This window comes from Telmatherina bonti, assembly GCF_933228915.1.
Source record: "Telmatherina bonti genome assembly, chromosome: 20".
Classification (NCBI taxonomy): Eukaryota; Metazoa; Chordata; class Actinopteri; order Atheriniformes; family Telmatherinidae; genus Telmatherina; species Telmatherina bonti.
In genome coordinates, this window is record NC_136618.1 from 7,230,956 (window position 1) to 7,243,144 (window position 12,189).

The 12,189-nt window shown below is 43.7% G+C and overlaps 1 protein-coding gene across 1 annotated transcript in view; it reads right to left on the reverse strand.

The window, feature by feature from the left end:
* The window catches only part of mpp7a (MAGUK p55 scaffold protein 7a), a 189,817-nt gene extending 179,161 nt beyond the window's left edge, over positions 1 to 10,656 (reverse strand). Inside the window, exon 1 of the mRNA XM_079259545.1 lies at positions 10,512 to 10,656. The gene's annotated coding sequence lies outside the window, so the exon portion shown is untranslated. The remainder of the gene's footprint in view (positions 1 to 10,511) is intronic.
* Positions 10,657 to 12,189: the final 1,533 nt, after the last annotated feature.

Genomic DNA, 12,189 nt, shown 5'->3' on the forward strand with positions numbered 1-12,189 from the left:
ATAAATACACAGAACACAACGAGACACAGGTGAAACAGATTAACTGAAGGAACCCAGGTGAACTACTGAACACAGACAAAACAAAATAAACCTACAAAACCTACAAAATAAAACAGGAAACCAGGAACAGAGGACACATGGAAACATAACATCATGACAAATTCACTAAAAGATGAGCAGCCGACCCAAACTGATGAGCTTGTTCCTAAAACAGGGAAATTTCTGTCGCATAGATCAGGACCAGGATTAGGACCAGGACCGGTCTGGGACTGAGAACAGGACCAGGCTCAGGACCAGGATTGGGATTAGGACCAGAACCAGGACCAGGACCGGGTCTGGGACTGAGAACAGGACTGAGAACAGGACCAGGATTAGGACCAGAACCGGGTCTGGGACTGAGAACAGGACCAGGCTCAGGACCAGGATTAGGACCAGGACCGGGTCTGGGACTAAGAGCAGGACCAGGATTAGGACCAGAACCAGGACAAAGATTAGGACCAGAACCGGGTCTGGGACTGAGAACAGGACTGAGAACAGGACCAGGCTCAAGACCAGGATTAGGATTAGAACCAGGACCGAGCCTGGAACTGAGAACAGGACCAGGCTCAAGACCAGGATTAGGATTAGAACCAGGACCGAGCCTGGAACTGAGAACAGGACCAGGCTCAAGACCAGGATTAGGATTAGAACCAGGACCGGGCCTGGGACTGAGAACAGGACCAGGCTCAAGACCAGGATTAGGATTAGAACCAGGACCGAGCCTGGAACTGAGAACAGGACCAGGCTCAAGACCAGGATTAGGATTAGAACCAGGACCGGGCCTGGGACTGAGAACAGGACCAGGATTAGGACCAGAACCAGGAACATTAATAGACCGGTGTGAATCAGAAATCTGTTCATGATCTAAACAGAAGCAAACACACCGCAGTGTGATGTGTGTATTATTCTGCCATGTTTTCCTCTAACAGGGCTGGCCGATATGACGATATATATCACCTGGACGATTGAACGTGTCCATCGTTTCATAAGGATTTCCGGCTGCGAGACCGAAGGCTCCACAGACCTGTGACCCAATCTTGGACGACTTGTTCTTGAACCTTGAATTTCTCCTCTGGGATGAGTATCGAATCTAATCTAATCTATGAGGCTCTATCGTTTACGCAACGATAAGCTGCTTTACTGCAGTGTTTTACGTCAAGATGCGCTTTACGGCACGTTGCAATACATTACCAAACATGGAGGAAGAAGGTAGCAGACGTGTTTCAGAGGATAATTCACTAAAAGATGAGCAGCCAACCCAACCTGATGATCTTGTTCCCAAAAGCGGAGAAATTTCTGTCTGGATGCGGTTTGGATATAAAAAGAGCGACGTGGAAACGAAAACAGACTAGCTCACAGTCCCAACAAGACACTCTGACACAACTAACTCATTTTATCACCTGCAGGAATCAGGATAAAGAATCCAGAATAAAGAATAGTCAACCAGCAAAAGCTGCAAAAGCAGCGTCAGGTGGAGACGAAAGCTCATAATAAACTCCAGACCAGACGCTGCAGCAGGTATTCACCTGTGGAACGTCATACGGCCATAGTTCCCCCAGATGCTGCTGTTGCCTAGCAACATCTGATACATAACTGATGACTGACACATTACCCAGTTTATATGGTTATGTGTTGCTATGGGGAGATAAGAGGAGCTATACTGGGATGTGAGTTTCTGGTCGTATCACCTGAGAATCCTTCTGAATCAGGTGGGACACATCAAAAACCTGCAGGGAACCGGCCGTCCGGGACCAGATTTGGACATCCCTGACCTAGAGGAACTCAGAGACGACCTATCAGCTTGGTTGTCCCTGACAAAAATCAGGAATAAATCTGAAAGATAAATATGTTTAAAGATGGATGAACCACCTTTTAGCCACCTCATACCAGAGTATCTATATCTGCCCCGAGTATCTTCGTTAAATACAAGCTGCAGGCCTGTGGGGGGCCAAGTCCAGTCCTCCAGATCCACCATCCTGCAGCTCTCAGGTGCAACTCTTCTCCAACACACCTGAGTGAAACGAATGTCGTAACCAGCAACGTCCTGCAGAGCTGGATGACACGAGCGGGAAGGAATTCAGCCATTTAACTCAGGCGTGTTGGAGAAGGGATGCATTTAAACTATGGCTGTGACGATATCCTTTTGTCTCGATTCGATTCCGATTTTTTTGGAACGTTTTTGATTTCAAGATTGCTGATTTTTGTAGATTAAAAACAAAAAAATTGTCTAAAACTTTTCTGTTACTCGTCATTTTACTTGATTTCAATGAGGAAAAAAACAACCCAGCAGCAACAACATCATTCTGCAGCTATAATGCCCAAGACCACAAGTAAAAGGATCAATAAAAATAACAAAAATTTTATAATGTATTTTTATTTATATGGAAAAAAAAAAAGAAAAGAAAAAAATTGATTTTTTACAAATAAAATCAATTTTAAAATTGTGAAGCAAAAAAAATCCTGATTTTCGATTTTCCAACCCCTAATTTGAACGTCGCTTGGGCTTGGACCCCCCTGCTGTAGGCCGTGATTCACTCCTGATCAAGCTCCTTTAACACACAGGATCAGCTTCTAGCTCAGGCATAAAACTGTTGGACCCTCAGCAGTCCAAGTAGCTCCCCATCACACCTCTTTGCCTTTCGCCTTCTTCACCTTCTTGTCTGAACCGGCTCAGCTACCAGACGCCCCGTTCCCCCTCGTCAGCAGCCAACCAGATTGTCTCGGTTTCATTACATCGATTGAGGCGTCAAAGAGAAGATTGCGTCGCTAATGGTTGCAATAAGCTGCTGTAAATGGATATTCACAGCCGAAGTGCTGGAACTGCACTCAATAAGCGACGAGGGAATACACACAGTGGGCCAGAAGATGAATGAAGACCTGTCCAGCGCACACACACACGCACACACACACACACACACACACACACACACGGTCAGAGAAGCTTGAGAACGTGCTTTCACGCTCGGAGACAAAAGGATGCATTCACACACACACAGACCTCTTTTTAGCAAACATTTACATGTTGCGGAGTGGGGCGGTGGGTAAATGAACATGCAGCCTGTGGAGCCACGAGGAGGTGGGAGGAGGAGAGGCAACAAGTGAGCAGAGCTACAGCTGTCACGGTTTGACACACCAAACACACAAAGAGAGGATTTAGCCATGAAAACCAGCATTGCTGAATGCAAAGAGTTCTGCCAACAAACAGGAAAGAAGCAGTGAGACGCCGAATCCAAGCGTTCCCTGCAGGGAAGTCGACAGCAGAGCAGGTACACAGAGACGGAGCCAGGCAGCCATTAATTAAATATAGATTATAAAACATCAGAGAGCTGAGAAACAATGGAAGATCTCTGCTTCCTGAAGCTTAAACGCCAAGAAGAGTCGCGTAATGCAGGTAAGAGCTCTTTACTGGGGGGGGAGAGAGGCAGCGGGGAGGGTCCCAAACTGAAACAAACTCAGGCTTACGGCACCAAAATCTCCAAAATGTTCAGTAGAACTCGTAGAATTCTCCTTTTACCACAAAAATCTCTGGTTTTTACGCCCAGATTGAAGACTGTTTACATGTAAGTTTACGTTGTTTTACCTGCAGAGATCATCTAAGGAAGGAGAACACGGTAAAGCACATGGAACTAACCCTAACCCGCCCAGAAAGTGTAAACAAAGCACGGTCACGCTGATAAAAAACGGTAAATAAGTCTCATCTGCAGCCAGAATGTGATGAGAACGACGAGGCGCATTGATCCAGACCTTCTGCCGCTGCTGTGATTTACTGGTCTGATCCATAAACAGCAAACACATTCAGCTATTTTGGTTCTGTTCCCCCGAAGTGTGCTGAATTATTCACGCGTTGCCATAAGGGAAGCCGGCATTGCAAAGCCAGGCACAAGCAGAGCACGGAAAAAACCTCATGAATAAAAGACATGACAAATAAGCTCAACGTCAGTCACGTAAAGCCACCAACATCTCTGTGGAAGACCCTCCTACTGGTCCTGCCGGCATACTGGCAACCAGCCTGTACCAAGAAAGTTTTAATGTCAACAACTGGCTTTTAAAACCATTAAAACTGATTGTTTGCAAGACTTTTGTGGAGGTAATTGAAACTGAAAACATAATGTAGAAGCTGAATCTGGTCAGCCTGCAGACGGGACGTTTCCATGGAGACGTAAAGTTTCCTTGGAGACATGACGTTTCAGCTTCAGCTGACAGATAATGAGGCTAAAATTATGTAAAATGAATGGATGAATAGATAAAGCAGCATAAAGAGCAACCGGAAGAAGAAAGCAGGATTTATTCTGAACACATTTTAGTAGAAATAACAGCGAAAAAGAAGTGGGCCGAGTACAGAACCCAGTGGGACGCCGCCGAACATCTCTAATGTGCATCAAACTTCACACCTTCTTGCACTGAAACAAACACAAAACAGAAACTTTTAACATGTTCAGAATTTGAACAGAATATTCTGACAGTTTCTGCTAAATGTGAGGCTGGAGCTTGCAGACCGCTTCCTGATGATACTGCATCAGGAATTCATTCATATTAGCAGGAAAAGAAGCGAACTGAGGGCAGATCATGTTGCTCCGAAACACACACAACACACACAGTTTCCACACGTCTTCCTGCTACTATCTACCTGCTGTCCTCACTGCAGCACCTCCACCTCAGCTGCATCCCAAACGTCTTCTTGGCTTTATTCCAGCCATAGAGGATCATTATTTTCCTGCTTTTCTCATCACTTGTTGATCTTTGGCTGCTCCTGATTGGACGTTACCATCAGTTTAAGCTCTCTGATTGGTGGAAAGTCTGACAGGAAGTGTCTTCATCATCATGTCCAGGTGGAAATAGAGGTCTCTTAGCAACATGGTAGTGATGGTGATGAAGATGTGATAAATAATGGTGGATTTACCATCTAGAGTCTCTGAATAAACACTACATGTTGTGTCTGGATTATAAACCTCCTGGATGGATAGAAACGCTGGAAAACCTCCGTAGACCAGCTGGAGGGTCACATGACCAGCACAGTTACAAAGGGTGGGAAAATCGAATCGAAAAAAAATTGAAAATCTGGATTTTTTTTCTTCACAATTTAAAAAAAAAAAAATTTCCAAATAAATAAAAAGATCAATAAAAATTTTGTCATTTTTATTCATTTTTATTGATCTTTTTACTCTTCTTCTTGGGCATTATAGCAGCAGAATGATGTCTGGCTACTGTTTTGTATCTTCCTCATTGAAATGAAGAAAAATGACGAGTAAAAGAAAAGTTTTATACATTTTTTGTTTGTTTTTAATCTGTTGAGACAAAAGTCAGCAATATTGGAGAAAAAAAAAAAAATTGGAATCAAATCGGGACAAAAGCATATCTCCACAGCCCTAACAGTTCCACACTGCTGGTCCCGAGATGATGATGGTTCCCAAAGGCATTAGATTTAAAGGGATCAAACAGCAAATGAACATTTAAAAACGGTGTCCAGACTCCAGGACTCTGAAACTGCACTTATCCTGGTATCAGGACTGTATGAAGTGATTTTTACCAGACCTTCAGCTGTACCCTCTCTGGTTGAGTTTAACTGGTTTTCCCAGACCCCTTCAGCCCACGGTGAGTCAGGAGTTCTATGTAAACAAGCCGGACTACGTCGGTGTCTGGTGGCTGCTGGCATCTGCTGGGTGGGCTCATTCCACCGCAGCCCTGCAGAGGCTGGAAGCGAACGCAACCCTACACCTCTGCAGCGCAGGCAGGCGCAAAACAACACAACATCACTGTGGGCGAACACGGCCAAGTCTGTCGCTTTAATCTCCATCTGGGAGCAGCACAAGCCCACCGCCTGGACTCAGATTAGTGATATCACACAGAAAGATGGGGATTATGAGCGGAGATGGACAAATATAGGAGATGAATGGAGGCTGGTAGGCAGGTAAAAGAAGAGCGGTGCAGGGAGAGACTACGCATGTTTGGTTCCACCTTTCTGACACTTCGATCCCTGCAACCAGAGGCAAACCGGCCTGGCCTTCCAAGGGACGTCCGACACATTCCTGGAAAGTTCTTGTATTTCCTGAAATTCTTTCATTATTTTCTCACTTAGCAGCTGTCAGCTTCACAGCAGAGACAAAGATGCTGTGAAATCATCCTCACCCTGACATTTCAGAGCTTATTTTCCAACTTCCTGCTGCTACACAGCTTTACGTTTAAATCACGCTGCGACTGCGTCGCTCCTGCTTTGTGCACAAGTGCTTCATACTACATACACTCCTCCTTCTTACGCATGCAAAGATGCTAACTAAATAAATCAAATATGCAGATCTGCGTGCAGGAAGTAGGCCTCAAGGCGTGTTGATACAACATCATCATCAGTCTGATGAAGAAAAATCAGATGAGGTCTATTGTCCCCTGCACACAGAGATTCCTCACAGATTCTCTGAACCCTTTCATTATACTCATCTACAAACTGTAAATGGTGGGAACGTCATTTTTTAATTAAATTGTTCAGGCATTTTTTAGACCCAGATTGGTGAACGTCTGTGAGGTCATCTGGGTCATTTCTGCTGTCGTTAGAATAAAAAAAAAAAAAAAAAAAAAAAGAGTCAGTGGAACTAGTAAATAATAAACAGCTCACCATACGTACAGCATGCCAGTTCTGCTTCAGACATTATAAAAGGAAAAAACAGCTGCAACATCGTCCATGAATTCATATTTGATGCGATGCCATGTTTGGCATGGCTGCTTGTGAAGTGGGCTCGCCTCAGTGTGTCCGGAGGCTTCGCTCAGACGTGACCGGAGGGAGCGCTCAAAGTCACTTTCAGCTTGTGCTTCATCTCAGCAGCGCAAAGACGGAACTCTTTCCAGACGGGAATGAGGTTATTTTGACTTGCCTTACTTTTGATATCATTTCAGAACTCACCAAGTGTCTCTGGTAACCAGATAAAAGTTTGTAGAGGAAGAGCGGGGGACATAAAGAGGTCATGAGAGGGTGCTTTTCTGCAGATGAGCTCGTTTCTGACGACAGAGGAAGCTGCTACTTCCACTTTCTGGGAGTTTCAATCCAATACCGACATCTGAAACTTGAATATCTGCCGATACCAGACCTGTTTATGTGAACATTATAGTGACTCTGGTTATTACTGCTGTTATAACTGTATAAGATTTCATCAGGTTGTAATAAATGACCCATCCTTTCTGAAGTTACCTCACCAATACTAATATAATAACATTACAGTTCTATCAAATTCAACAAGTTTTATGTTGGTTTGGCACATTTTACCTAAATACAACTATAAATATGTGGTTTTGGAACAAAGATCTGGCTTTTAGTGGGACAAAAAATATCACATTTTAACATTCAAGGCATTTATTTCTTTTAAAACACGTTCAAAGCATGTCATTAAACACATCTGCACTGGCTTGACTAGTGTGGTATCAGGTATCAGTTGTGGTATCGGTACATTTTTATTAATACCAAGTACAAGCACATGCTTAGTGTTCGTTATCTGTGCATCCCTGATGTAGACTGACTTCTTCTATGGTTCTTTTAAGGCGTTATCGTCCCTAAACGGTGCAAATAAAGCAGCTGCCATGTATGTGGTGTGTAGCCACACTGCTCACAGAAATGTAGACATATTCAACTTTTAGGTGAAATTTACAGAAACATAAAAAGTCGAAGCTGCACTGATGGAATATTATGAATGCAGAACATTTAAGTAGAACCATGTGACGATAAGTCCATCGCTTAGGGACGTAAAAGCTTGTAACAGTAACCACCACGCTGTCTACATGAGGAAGAAAAGCCTGGGAATGCGAGGTATGCAGCTCGGAGACACCTGTCCAGACAACCAACACTGGGTCTCGTCTGAGCCGCCGCATCACCCCACCCTGCCTGCTTCACCGTGTGCGCACGGAGACGGGTGTGTTTCCTCCCCACAGGTTCTCACAAAGGTCAGGCTGGTTAAACAGCTTCCAGGTGGTAAACCTCTGCAGCTCAACGCCTCCAGTCATCGCTGTGAGGTCTGAGAAGACATCCGTCAGGTCAAGAGGCGTAATGAAACCATGTCAAGAAGCCAAGACGGTGCCTTCACATTCAGGACTCGGTAACGAAGAAGATTAAAATGTTTACAACCAAAGTCTCCTGAGAGACTCCTCCTGCCCATCTGGAATGCGAACTAAAGCTCCCCCACATTTTTCTAGTCAGGGTTTAGAGCCGGAGCTGGGTTACTCCTGCTGAGAGCCGCGTATCTGAACAAAACTGCAGATAAATCGCTCAGGCTTCCAGTTTCCACGGAATAACGTCACCTGTCCAGAAGGGTTGCTTAATGCTCCTCAAACACAAAGGAGAGGAAGTCGTCTTCTTTCCGTTCAGTCAACCAGCATTTCCACAAACTTTCTACAGAATCCAAAGTAAATAAAACGTAAATAAAAAACAGAATTCCACGTCTCACCAAGTCAGATTTTATTCCCAGTAGAAGATAAACAACATGACCGACATGAAACTGTTAAATCAGCTGGAAAAGTTCAGAACGGGGGGAGCATTTGACAAGCGAGGTGAATTAGCTACAGGTCAGGAAGATGACTGATATAAAAGGAGCATTTCAGAGAGGAAGAGTCTCTCAGATGGAAGGATGGACAGAGTTTCACCAGTCTGAGACAAACTGGGTCTGAAAGTTGTGGGAAATTTCAGAAAATCTGCAGCGCGGAATATGATGAAAATATTCTCAGCATTAGAAGGAATCTCTGTGTGCTGGGACATGGCTGGCTGCTGGTGATGTTCTGCATTAAAAGCAGACATGATTCTCACATATTTTTTGCAATGTATCATTCTCATCAATCCATATTTTATTTCCAGCAGAAGATAAACAACAAATCAGACGTTGAAAGTGGGACATCATCATTATAATTTCAGAATTAGAAGGAATCTCTGTATACTGGGGCAAGGCTGGATGCTGGTGATGTTCTGCATTAAAAGCAGACAGGATTGATTCCTCTAATTGTACTTGATGTAAGTCAAAAGCAAGTGGAGGAGCATTTGACAACTAACTAGGTTACCTAGCAACAGCCCAGTAACATGACTGAGTAGAAAAGGAGCATTTCAGAGAGGCAGAGTCTCTCAGATGTTAAGATGGATGGAGCTTCACCAGTCTGAGTTGGAAAATGTTCCCCATACATTGAAGATCTCACCGTCTGTGGCGTATAATATCATCTACAGATTCAGAGAATCAGAAGGAATCTCTGTACGCTGGGACCAGGCTGGTGATGTTCTGCATGAACAGCAGACATGATTCTCTACTGGAAACCAGTGCATGGACTCAGGAAGCTTCCAGAAACCAGTGTGAAACCAGTTCATGCAGGTTAAAGCTCCATCATATGTGAAGAGGATCCAGAAACACGCCGTCTTCTCTGGACCAAAGCTCATTTAAAATGTTCTGAGTGGAAACCTGGATGAAGATGTGGAATAGTTTGTGGACAGCATGGACGGCGTGTCCTGCAGACTAAAGAGGAGAGGGAGCATCCAGCTTGTTATCAGCCTGCATCTCTGATGGGATGGGGTTGCATTAGTGCCGATGGCGTGGGCAGCTTCCACATCTGGGAAGCTCCATCAATGCTGGAACATCTGCTCCCATCCAGACAACGTCTCTTTCAGGGAAGACCTTGCAGGTTCCACCGTGCAGCATCTTGATATTTTTCTTCTAAAGACAGTAGTAGAAACACAGTGTCTACAGATGCAGACTGCTGAGTAGGGATGTAATGGATCTCCCTGCCTGAGGCTTGTGCTGTCAGCCAGTGACAAGCTCCATGTCGCCACACTTGACTCTGCAGGGCAACAAGAGGCTGTTTCACCTCTGACCACAATACATGGCACACTGACCGCACTTCCTGGAGAATAGGAACTGCGTCGGAGTGTGTGTGTGTGTGTGTGTGTGTGTGTGTGTGTGTGTGTGTGTGTGTGTGTGTGTGTGTGTGTGTGTGTGCTGAGACAAACTGTGTCATGCTTGGCGAGCATATCACAGCACATAGCACAGCAACATTGTGTCGTTTCTCTGCTTATCTGTGCCAAAACAACAGCTTATTGTTGCAATTATCAAACATTATGTCGGCGAAGATGCGTTCACTGTCCTCTGGAAACGACAGCAGGTGAAGTTTCATTGAAACAACAGGCACCAAAAGCTTATTTTCTGCTCCATTCAAATAGTTTTTTGGTTTATAAAAATGAGCAAAGACTTCGGAGATGGATCTATAATGAAGGATAAAGGTTAAATTCTGCAGAAGTTCGCTTTTGTTACCCTGTAGCTCCCGAATTTCCCAGCAAGGCTCACTTTAAAGCTCCAGAAACACGCAAACCAAGTCTAATTATGCAGTTCCGTCTTTATTAAACAATTTTACCTTATTACATGTTACTGCTGTGTAGAAAAATCACATAGAAACAGCTTTTTGCTCTGTTGTTCTGACAGCTGACATGTTTCTAAAAGAATACAATAAACGTGGGTACTTACTGGGTATCTGCGGTGGGAGCTGAATGGTTTCTTATTCTGGTCGCTGTTTCTACTCCAGCTGTCCCTTCGGAAACAAAACTTCCTAATTCCTCGTCTGCTGCGCTCTCCAACGTGCTTCCGTCTCTTCAAACTCTCTGCTTTTATATCCGTCTTTATGACTGAGTAAAATCTTTCAAAATGTTACGCCTCGGCTGGGACAGTGTTCGGGACAGAAACCCAGGCTCGGAAACGCGCTGACCTGCGACCTGTTTGTATATTTAGACGCAAGGTTCGCCTCGCGCCGTCTCCTGGAAGAAATCTGCTCCCAGATCAGCGCGGCGCACAGAATGCAACCCAGGCTCCGCCCAATCTCCTCTCTGATTGGTCAGAACCTTATTAAGGCGGGCTCAGTACTACGAATCTGCATTTTTATTGGTTAAATTTATAATCAATTATCGGCTAACGCCTTTCTTAAATCCGTCTCTCTGCTGACACGGGAAAAATAAAACGTTCGTGCCTCGAAAGAAAAAACCTGCAAGAAACGGGATTAGAAAGCTAAACTATTGAAAGCATAAAACTTTATGTTTCTTTATGTGTTAGAAAGGAACGTTTATGTGGAATTTTCATGATTTTTACCCCCAAAAGAGGAAAAAAATTTAATTTCAAGTTTCACCTTATTTTTTAAAAGACATTTTCTTTGGAGTGGGGGTTAAAAAAAAAGGCAATGTACGTTTTTATCGAGCTTCGTTAAAGTGCTACTCAACTTAAAAGATGTGCAACATCGTCCCCTACAGGTCTCATCAGGACTTAAACAGCAACAAGTGTTCAGAAGAAGAAACGTGCATCATTATCACAGGATGCTATTTATTCTGTCATTTAATGCAAAGACTTATGCGTTTTCAGATATTTTTGTGTCACTGCAAATTGATAAATGTTCCAGAGAGTTGTTATGAATATGTACCCATCTCTGACTCTTTGTATCAAAATGCTGAGACATTTCTTTTGTCCTCTTCTGTTGGCAGCGTGGGATAGTATGCAGGATGTATTGTCTGTGAACACCAGGGCCCAGCAGCCCCCCTCTATTCATTCATACTGCATAGACATGCATACAGTTCACCTCTATTTGCACTGCATTTTCCAAATGAGTTGGGATTCTGAGTTAAACGTAACATGAATGTATTATAAAACAAAAGCTAATGATGGCAGAAATGGATCTCTTGTGAGAAGTGGGGCAACAAAATGCAGCAAATTAACTGGGACAAAGTGAAAAGAGTTGGAGGAGCATTTGAAAACTAATTTCACGGGTCAGTAACGTGACTGGGTCATAAAAGGAGCACTTCAGAGAGGCAGAGTCTCTTAGATGTGAAGATGGACCAGTTGTGGAACAATTCAGCTTGTTGTTTATGTTCTATTTGGCATAAAGTTTTGGTGTTTGAAATTTCCAAATAATTGCATTAAATAGATAGATAGATAGATAGATAGATAGATAGATAGATAGATAGATAGATAGATAGATAGATAGATCATTTTTCTTTTTTCTGCAATGTTAACATTCAACCACCAGATGTCAGTACTGAACAACCGACCGCCTTCCTCCACCTAAACGCAAACACATCCTCTTTTTACAGTGTTTGTTTACAAACACGCCAAAATTGTTGTTATTATTTGTTTGTTTATTGTTGAAACTGTTGCAGAGCAA